Source organism: Equus caballus, chromosome 10 (genome assembly GCF_041296265.1).
Source record: "Equus caballus isolate H_3958 breed thoroughbred chromosome 10, TB-T2T, whole genome shotgun sequence".
Taxonomy (NCBI): Eukaryota; Metazoa; Chordata; class Mammalia; order Perissodactyla; family Equidae; genus Equus; species Equus caballus.
This window is the reverse complement of record NC_091693.1, coordinates 22,842,489-22,852,769: the sequence shown is the minus strand read 5'-3', so window position 1 is coordinate 22,852,769 and position 10,281 is coordinate 22,842,489.

The following is a 10,281-nucleotide window of genomic DNA, read 5'->3' as shown; positions in this document are numbered from 1 at the left end:
CCTTGAATGAATCGTGTGCCTTCTATTAACCGAGGCATATTACACTTCATTGGAGCACTTCATAATGAACACTAATGATGCATCATTTGGCTTTCTGGGTTGAATGGGATCTATAGCAATTACTTTCCTCTGTAGATTAAAAAAACTTTCAATTTTGGAAATATATAGTCCTAATTTGCATTTGAGTTATTCGCTCCATACTGTATCCCAGATTATTTCTGTCACTGTGATGATAAAACCATAGTAGTAATTTCAGACTCTCCCTCCCTAAAACCTGCCTCCCCCTTCATGAATATGTACCATGTGATTATATTTCTACATGTCTTTTTTGTTCTGAAATAAGAACCATGGATTACACCTTTACATGAATTAAAATTAAAAATAAAAACATAGTAAAGATATGAAAAATATTAGGAAATAAAATTCAGAAATAAGGATAAGAATAATGCAATCTTTTTTGTGCTTGGAGTATTTAGGGAAATAATTTGAAAAGATCAGTGTTCATGACTTTCTTCTTAAGAATGAAAATACACAATGGATTTTTTTGTGATAGATAAATTAGAAATTTCATATGTTCACCCTTCAACACGTTTTTTGTTAGTTTGCACTTGGGCTTACTCTGCTGGAACAGGACGGAACCCCACTCGAGTTTAGTTTGGATGTCAAGACTGATGACTCCATAAACTAAAGTGTTTGAGAATGTTTTTTTTTACATAGTAAGGCTTTCTTAGGAGAGCAGGGTAGACTTCACATGTTCCAAAAATGGCTAGACAGAGCAGGGAATGGTGACCGACTTGTGTTATGGCAGATACCACGGGGCTGGGGTGATGGTACTCATGTGGTGTGAACCTACAGCTTGTGCTAAGGGAAGGGGCACTCGGGCTTTATTATCAGCTTGTCCTGCCCAGGTAGGCAGAATAGGAAGAGGGTGTAGTGAGGCTTAGGTAGTCAGACGTCAAAAATGGAATTAGACTCTTTAATATAAAACTGAAATTTTACTCTTGAAACTTCTTACTGGTTGGCAAAAACTAATGTTCCTCATGCTAATGACATTCTACATTGCTTTTCCTGATGCAGACATAGATCTCATTGAGCAATAGGAGTCTTGAAAATGTTTCTGAATACTGTTTAGATAAATTGCCTAAGATGTTTTTACACTTGCTTCATGAAAATGTGTGGAGGTGTTTATCAGACAATAATATGATTCGGTAATTTTTCAGAAGAGCCATTTTTGAAAGGATATAAAAATCTCTATGAAGTTATGGTAATAAGCATTATATTCCTTGACTTCTTGACCATAGTAAAGTTCCATTTTGTTAATCATATTTTTATTATAATTAGTTTTTGAAATGCCTTTTAGCCCAGTTTATATATTATATTGCATTTCTTTTTACTTCTCTGCAAAACCTGGAGGATACATAAATCAAGGGTTTGTTTTCAGATTCGTGTGGCATGAAAATGTACATAGAGCAATGACATGCAAAGTATGTTTCATAAACGTAAAGAAAGAGGGTCCTCACGTTTTAAGTTCAGTGAGAGTTGGAATGTCTTATAATGTGGGATCAAGAGATGCGTTGCTAATGTGTAAGTGTATCACCGGGATTTGGGAAGCATGTTTTTACCTTAAAATGTGTTTCTCCAGTTCTTCCCCTTCTTGGCATTACCATTGCCATCATCATAGAATAGGAACTGGAACTTGTCTCTCCAGTGCCTTGCAGGCTGTGGTTAGTAGAACTGTCTTCTGAATTTAATATGGAGATATTAGACCATGGTTCTTTTATTGAGATATAAGTTACATACAACAAAATTCACACTTAAGTGTGCAAAACAGAGGGATTTAGTATACAGTCATGCTCCACAGGATGATGTTTTGGTCCATGACGGACCACACATACGATGGTGGTCCCATAAGATTAGTACCATGTAGCCTAAGTGTGCAGTAGACTATACCATCTAGGTTTGTGTAAGTGCACTGTATGATGTTTACAGGATGGAACTGCCTAGTGGCACATTTCTTAGAATGTATCCCTATCATTAAGTAATGCATGACTGTATTTACAATGTTCCCCAACCACAGTATTTTTATTTTTTATCACCGCCCCCCCAAAATAACCCATACCCTTTAGCAGTTATTCCCTACTCCAGCCCCCCAACCCCCTGCCACAAGCACACAGTAAGCTCCTTTCGCTATGGATGGGGCTATTCTAGACATTTCATATAAATTAAGTTATACAATATATGGCCTTATTGCTCCCTTCTTTCAGTCAGCATAGTGTTTTCAAGAGTTATTATGTTGGAACATTTATTAGTGCCTCATAACTTTTTATTGCTGAGTAATATTCCACAGCTTGTTTATCTCCTCATCATTTGCTGGAGCTTTGGGTTCTTTCCACATTTTGGCTATTATGGAAAGTGATTCTGTGGACAATGTTTTACAAAATGTTTTTGGGGATATATGCTGTCGCTTCTCTTGGGTATATATGTAAAAGTGAAATTGCTGGGTGTGATATTGTGATTTATGAGAAATATATATTTGGTCATTCAGATGAGTAATGCATGACTTCCACTCACAGCCTATATGGCACAACAGGCCTTTGGTATGCTTTATATCCCACATTTTATAGTAATTCAGATACATGATGAAAATGAGACTGTGAGGAATCAGCAAACTTTTTTTGTAAAGGGGCAGATGGTAAATATTTTGTTGCTGTTACAACTACTCTGCTTCCCCTTTACTGGATCAACAGTACTTAAACATGGGTGTGGCTGTATTCCAATTAAAGATCATAACAAAAAAGATGGTGGGGTGTATGTGGCTCATGTTCTGTAGGTTGCAGAACACTCATCTACACAGGAATTTAGAGCACCAGAAACAGTAACTACATTGGTAAGTTTAAAATGTCTTTAAAATATAATTGTTTAAATAATAGCCTACAGTCATGCATCACTTAACATTGGGAATACATTCTGAGAGATGTGTTGTTAGGCAATTGTATCTTTGTGCAAACATCACGGAGTGTACTTAACAAACCTAGATAGTATAGGCTACTACACACCTGGGCTACATGGTAGAGCCTGCTGCTCTTATGCTGCAAGCCTGTACAGCATAGTAATATACTGAATACTGTAGGCAATTGTAACACAATGGTAAGTATTTGTGTATCTAAACATATCTTCACATAGAAAAGATACAATAAAAATATGATACAAAAGATAAAAAATGGTACACCTGTATAGGGCACTTAACATGAATGGAGCTTGTAGGAGTGAAAGTTGCTCTGGATGAGTCAATGAATGAGTGGTGAGTCAATGTGAAGGCCTAGGACATTACACTAATGTAGATTTTATAAACACTGAACACTTTTATACATTATAAAAAATTTTTTTTGTTCAGTAATTAACCTTAGTTTACTGTAACCTTTTTAATTTATGTTTTTTGATTTTTAAAACTTTTTAACTCTTTAGTAAAAACACTTAAAACACTAATACATCGTATAGCTGTACAAAAATATTTTCTTTCTCTGTATCATTATTCTATATGACTGGCAGTGTAGTAGGTTTGTTTACACCAGCATCACCACAAACACGTGAGCATTGCCTTGTGTTATGAGGACTATGACATCACTAGGCAAGAGGAATTTTTCAGCTCCTTTATAATCTTCGGGGCCGCCATCACATATGTGGTCTGTTGTTGACTGAAATGTCATTATGCTGTCTGTGACTTGAGTATGGGGTTATAGCATATGTAAAAATAAAATCTATGATGATAGCACAAAGAGCCAGAGTGGAGAAATGGAAGCAGACACGTGCAAGGGTCTGATGCTCTATACAGAGTATAAAATCACTTAAAGGTAGGCTGTGATTAGTTGTGTAGGATAACCCCTAAAGCAAACACTGAAAAAATAGTTATAGCTAACACTAATAAACCAAAAAGGGAGATAAACCCGTAGAAAATATCAGGTATTCCAAAGAAGACAGAAAAGAGGGAAAAAGGAAGAATAAAGGAGACAATATAAAACCAGTAGCAAGATAATTTAAATCTAACATAAAGTAATGTCTTTAAAAGGAAATGGTTTAAAGACCTCAATTGAAAAGTTAAAATTGTCAATTGGATTTTTTTAAAGACAGACAACAGTCTGTTTTGTACATGTTCTTTAAAAAATAAGGAGACAAATTAAAAACATAGGAAAAAAACTATTCAAAATACAGTGGCTATATTAAGGTCAAAGTAGATTAAAGAGCAAATAATATGATCAGGGGTAATGAAATCTATTTCATAATTACAAAAGGGCAAATGCATCAAAATGACATTACAATAAAAAACTATGCACCTAGCAGCAGAACTTAAAAACCCCTGAAAAAGACTGACAGGACTGCAGTGAAAGATAAATCCACACTTAGGGTCAGAAATTTCCATGCCTCCTCTCTCAATAATAGAGCAAGTAGACAGAAAAATCAGTAAGTACTTAGAATACTGTAACAATACTATCAAGGAATGAAATTGACCTGACATTTACAGAACTCTGAGATAATAGAAAATATATATGTGTGTGTCTGCCCCAGCTCCTGGCACAGAGCTCTGAAACCCTTGTAATTTCCTAAGTGCTAAGAGCACTAGGAGCATCTTTTGTTCTATTGAAGCGACTCTAGGTGGGCTCCTGGGTGCCTCCTTGATGGGGCTGGTCACCAGAATGGCTAAGCTGTGATTAGAAGCTTGGAATTTTGAGCCTTAACCTTATCCTCCAGAGAAGAAAGGGGCTAGAAACAGAGTTAATAACTGATCGTGCCTATGTGAGGAAGCCTTCATAAAATCCCAATTGTAGGGGGTTCAACAAGCTTCTAGGCTAGTGAACAAATATGCACACCGGGAGGGTGATGCATCCCAACTCCATGGGGACAGAAACTCCTGGGCTTGGGACCCTCCCAGACCTCACCTTATGTATTTCTTCATCTGGCTGTTCATCTGTATCCTTTATTATGTCCTTTAATAAACTGGTCAATGTAAGTGTTTCCCAGAGTTCTGCAAGCCACTCTAGCAAATTAATCGACCCCAAAGGGGGAGGCTGTTGGAACCTCTAATCTATAGCCAGTTGGTCAGAAGCACAGGCAATAACCTGGACTTGTGACTGGCATCTGAAGTGTGTTCGCAGAGGGAAGTCTTGTGGGGCTGAGCCCTTAAGCTGTGAGATCTGACACTATCTCTAGGTAGATAGTGTCAGAATTGGGTTAAATTATAGGACACTCAGCTGGTGTTGGAAAGAATTGCTTGGGGTGGGGAAAAATCTCCACACATTTGGTGACCAGAAGTGTCAGAAGTGAAGTATTCCGTGTGATTGTTGTACGAGTGTGTGAGTAAAGGAGACACACAGGGAAGAAACACAGAGTAGGAAGGAACTGGATTTTTCCCTACAAAAGAGGAGGAAAACTGAGTTTTTCATTTGTAAGAACACTCCACCTAACAAAAGAATTATACACAATCTTTAAAAGTGCACACAGTACTTTATCAAGATAAGCCATATTCTGGCCATCAAACAAGATAAATTTTAAAAGAATTCAAGTCACACAAAATATGTCTATGGCCACACTGGAATTAAGATAGAATCAATAACAGAAAAATTTCTGTCAAACAGAAAAATATTTTCCAAATATTTGGAAAATAATAACCTACTTGTGACTAACTGGACAAAAAAGAAATTAGAAAGGAAATCAGAATGCATTCTGAATTGAATAAAATTACTAAGGAAAAAGAGGAAAATTACATAATGATAAAAGGGTCAATCTACCAAGATGACTTAGGAATCCCAAGTGTATGTGCACCAAAGAACAGAGCTGCAAAATATGTGAAGTAACAACTGAGAGAACGAAAAAGAGAAATACACAAATCCACAATTAGAGTCTGAGACTTCAATACATCTCTCTCAATAATTGAACAACAACATAGAAAATCAACAGGACATGGATGAATTCAGCACCACCATCAAATCACAGGATCTAACCAACATTTTTAGAACACCATCCAAAACCAGCAGATTGCACATTTTTCTCAAGAAGATATGCCAAGGGGCCAGACCAGTGGCCCAGCAGTTAAGTTTGCATGTTCTGCTTTGGTGGCCCAGGGTTTGCCAGTGCAGATCTAAGCACTGTTTGTCAAGTCATGCTGTGGTCGGCATCCCACATATAAAGTAGAGGAAGATGGGCATGGATGTTAGCTCAAGGCCAGTCTTCCTCAGCAAAAAAGAGGAAGATTGGCGGCAGATTTTAACTCAGGGCTAATCTTCCTCAAAAAAAAAAATTTTTTTTTAATTTAAATAACATATGCCAATATGGATCACATTGTGGGCCATAAAACACCCTTGAATGAATTTAGAAGAATGGAAATCATACACAATATGTTCTCTGCCTACAGTGGAATCCAATTACAAATCACAAACAGAAAGTTAACAGGGAAATCTCCAAACACCTGGAAACTGAACAACATACCTTTAAATAATCCATGAATTAAAGAGGAAGACTCAAGGGAAACACATAGGCTGAAAGAAAATGAAAATACAACATGTCCCAATTTGTGAGGTATAACTAAAGTAGTACTGAGAGGAAGATTTATAGCATTCAATGTTTACACTAGAAAAGGGGGAAAAGTATTCAAGAATAGTCTAAATTGCAGTTAAGAAATCTGAAAAAAACAAAATAAACACAAACCAAGCAGTAGCAGTAGGAAGGAAATAATAAAAGCAAGAAGAAAAAGAATTAAAATTGGAAACAAAAATAGAGGAAATAAGTGAAATAACTGATTCATTGAAAAGATCAATAAAATTGACAACCCACTCCCTAAACCACCAAAGAAAATAAGAGAAAACACAAATAACTAATATCAAATGAAACAGGTAAAATTACTAATATCAAATGAAACATAACCTGCAGACATGGAAAGGATAATAAGGGACTATTACAAAACTCTACACATATATACTTGACAACTTAGATGAAATAGGCCCATTCCTCTAAATGTACAACCTACCGCAAATCACCCAGATAATTAGAATAAACTCTGAATTACAAAGTGAATTTGTAATTTTAAAATTCCCCTCCCCACCAAGAAAAGATTCTGCAGAGACGGATGGTGATTGTTGAGAGTTTAGCTAAAGTACTCCATGATATCGCTTCCTTGGCATCCATTTTGTGTGGCCAAGTGGTCTACAGGGGCCTTGAACTGACACTAGTCCCTCTGTTGAGCACATGCTCTAGATAACAGCCCACAGAGTCACAAGTGTATGTAAGTTTCTGATATGACTACCTCAACCACCCTTGTGAAAAGCATTCTCCCCTGCCTCCCAGGGCCTCCCCCTTATGTGCCCTTTAGATAAGACTGCTCCCCCCCACACACACACACACACACAAAACTTACCAAAGCCTTGCTCTTTTTGGTTTGAATTGACCAATCTGGACAGCCCAGTAACCCCAAACCACCCCATTCTTGGACCCTAATAAAAACATGTGCCCCAGGTCCTGCCCCAAGCACCCTGCATTGACTTCCCTACATGGCCCCTTTAGGTGTGCCCTGTAGCTCCTCCAGGACCTGTGAGTAATAAATGTCAGTCTTTCACGTTCTCTTCCAGTCTTTTACTGAACCCCAGCTCACTATCTGACATCTGGGGGCTCTTCTTAACAAAAGTTGATTTAACAGAGTCATAACAGTGACACTAGACAATTCTATCAAATGTATAAAGAATGAATAGCATTTCTACGCAATTTCTTTCAGAAAATAGAAGAGGAGGGGATACGCTGCAACTCAATTTATGAAGCCAGTATTACCATGATACGAAAACTACACAAAGGTATTACAAAAGAAAAAAGAAAACAAGGAAGATAACTACAACTAAATCCCACATGAAGATGCAAACATTCTTAACAAAATATTAGGAATAAAAATCAACAGTACACAGAAACATGGTACACCATGACCAAATGGATTTTACCTGGGATAGACAGCTGTTTCAGTATTCAAAAATGAATCAATCTAATCCACAATGTTAACAGGCTGAAGGAAAAAAACACAGGATTCTCTCAATTCATGGAGAGGAAGCATTTGACAAAATTCAATATCCATTTATGCTATAAACTTTCAGAAAACTAAGAATAGAGGGAAACTTCCTCAGCTCAATAAAGACACCTACAAAAACTTACAGCAAACATCATAATTAATGGTGAAAGACTGAATCATTTTCCCCTGAGATTGGGAACAAGCCAAGGATGTCCACTCTTACCACTGTTATTTGACATTGTATTAGAAGATATAGCCAGTGAAATAAGGGAAGAAGAGTAATTTTATTCAGAAGACATGGCTGGGGTAGGCTAAATAATGCACCCTCAAAGGATATCCATGACCTGCTACTTACAGAGTGTTACTTTAAATGCCAAAAGAAGTTTGGAAATGTGATCTAGTTATGATCGTGAGATGGGAACTTGTCCTGGGTGATCTGGTAAATGTGATATAATCCCAAGGGTCCTTCTAAATAAGAGGGGTGCAGGTAGAGTTAGAGTCATGTAGGAGTTAATGATACGATGGAAGCAGAGGGACTGAGATAAAGAGTTTTTAAGATGCTACTTTGCCAGCTTGAATGTGGAGGAAGGGGATGGTAAGGCAAAGGATGTAAGTGGCCTCTGAAAGCCAGGAGAGGCAAGGAAATGGATACTAACCTGGAGTATCCAGAAGGAGCACAGTGCTGTGATCCATTTTACACTCTATTCTCCAAAACTGTAAAAGAATAATTTTTTGTTTATTTAAGCCACCCAGTTTGGGGTAGTTTGTTGTCACAGCAAAAGAAAAATAATAAAATGATGTAGAAAATCCAAGGGAATCTACTAAAATTTCTAGAAAAAGTAAAAGTTGCAAAGTGTCAAGATATAAGAACAACATACAAAAATCTATGGCATTTCTGTATACTAGCAATTTACACATGGAAGCTGAAATTTAAAATGCAATACCATGTATGATTGCTCAAAAAAGAAAAAGTAGAAGAAATATGTGTAATTCTAACAAAACATGGATGGGACTTTAAGGCTGAAAACTACAAAATGCTGATGAGAGAAGTCAAAGATGACCTAAGTAAACATATTCATATACCATATTCATTGCTTTGAAGACACGACATAGAAATGATGTCAATTCACCCCAAATTGACATATAGGTTAAATGCATTTCCTATCAAGATTTTTTGTAGACAAATGAGATTATTCTAAAATTGAAATGGAAAGGCAAAGGAACTAGAAGAGCTAAAATATCTGAAAAATAAGGTGTTTGGAATCACTACACATGATCTCAAGATTTCTAATATAGTAACAGCGATCAAGACTGCATGGTATTTGCAGAGTGACAGACAAATAGATCAATGGAACAGAATAGAGAAACCAGAAACAGTTCCACATTTTAAAAGATGGAGTACAATAGTCTAGTTATGTAAGAAACTATGTGTCCTAGTGAAAATGGGTAGAATATTGTGTCTTTTCTCTAATGCTGCACATATTATGTGCTTAATGGGGATAGTAATTGTATCTAGAAAGAAAACACTGATGGTATGTTAACTATGATGAAACTAATTCCCCTCTTGAGTTTAAATGAACTTTTTAGGAAATGTTAATGTCATCAATGTGGGTTTCAAACCAAGGCAGGGGTGGGGGTGGGGCAGGTATTTCAGCAGTTTCCACCTTTCAAATATATCGTGATTTTTTTTTTTTTTTTTGGGGAAAAAGTATTTGGGGGGGGAGATGATAGAAATATTCTAAATTTAGATTGTAGGAATGATTTCACAACTTTGTAAATGTACTAAAAAATACTGAATTATATTCTTAAAATGAAACCATTTTATGGCAGGTAAATTATATCCCGGTGAATTTGTCTTTTAAATTCATGTTCATTCCTAGGCTCACTGCAAATCTATCTACTATTTCAATTTACTGTGCCCGTTTTCATGGCTCTTAGATGCAGTTTTACATGTATGTCTTTTGAGCCTATTTCAATCATTATTACATTATTTCTAATCGTTTCTCTTGTAGCCCTATATTAATAATTATATGATCTGTAATCAAGAATTTAGTCTCTACACTAAAAAGTTTTATTGCTTACTCATGTTTTGTTTCTAAACCTTAGCTAGCCACAATATTGTTGCAATTATTTCAGTAGTTGGTATCATTTTACTCTTGCTCCTGACTAAAACATGTCTTCTGTATCCATCATAATGGTGAACCACTCTTGTCTCAATAAATCCAGCCTTATCTTGGATA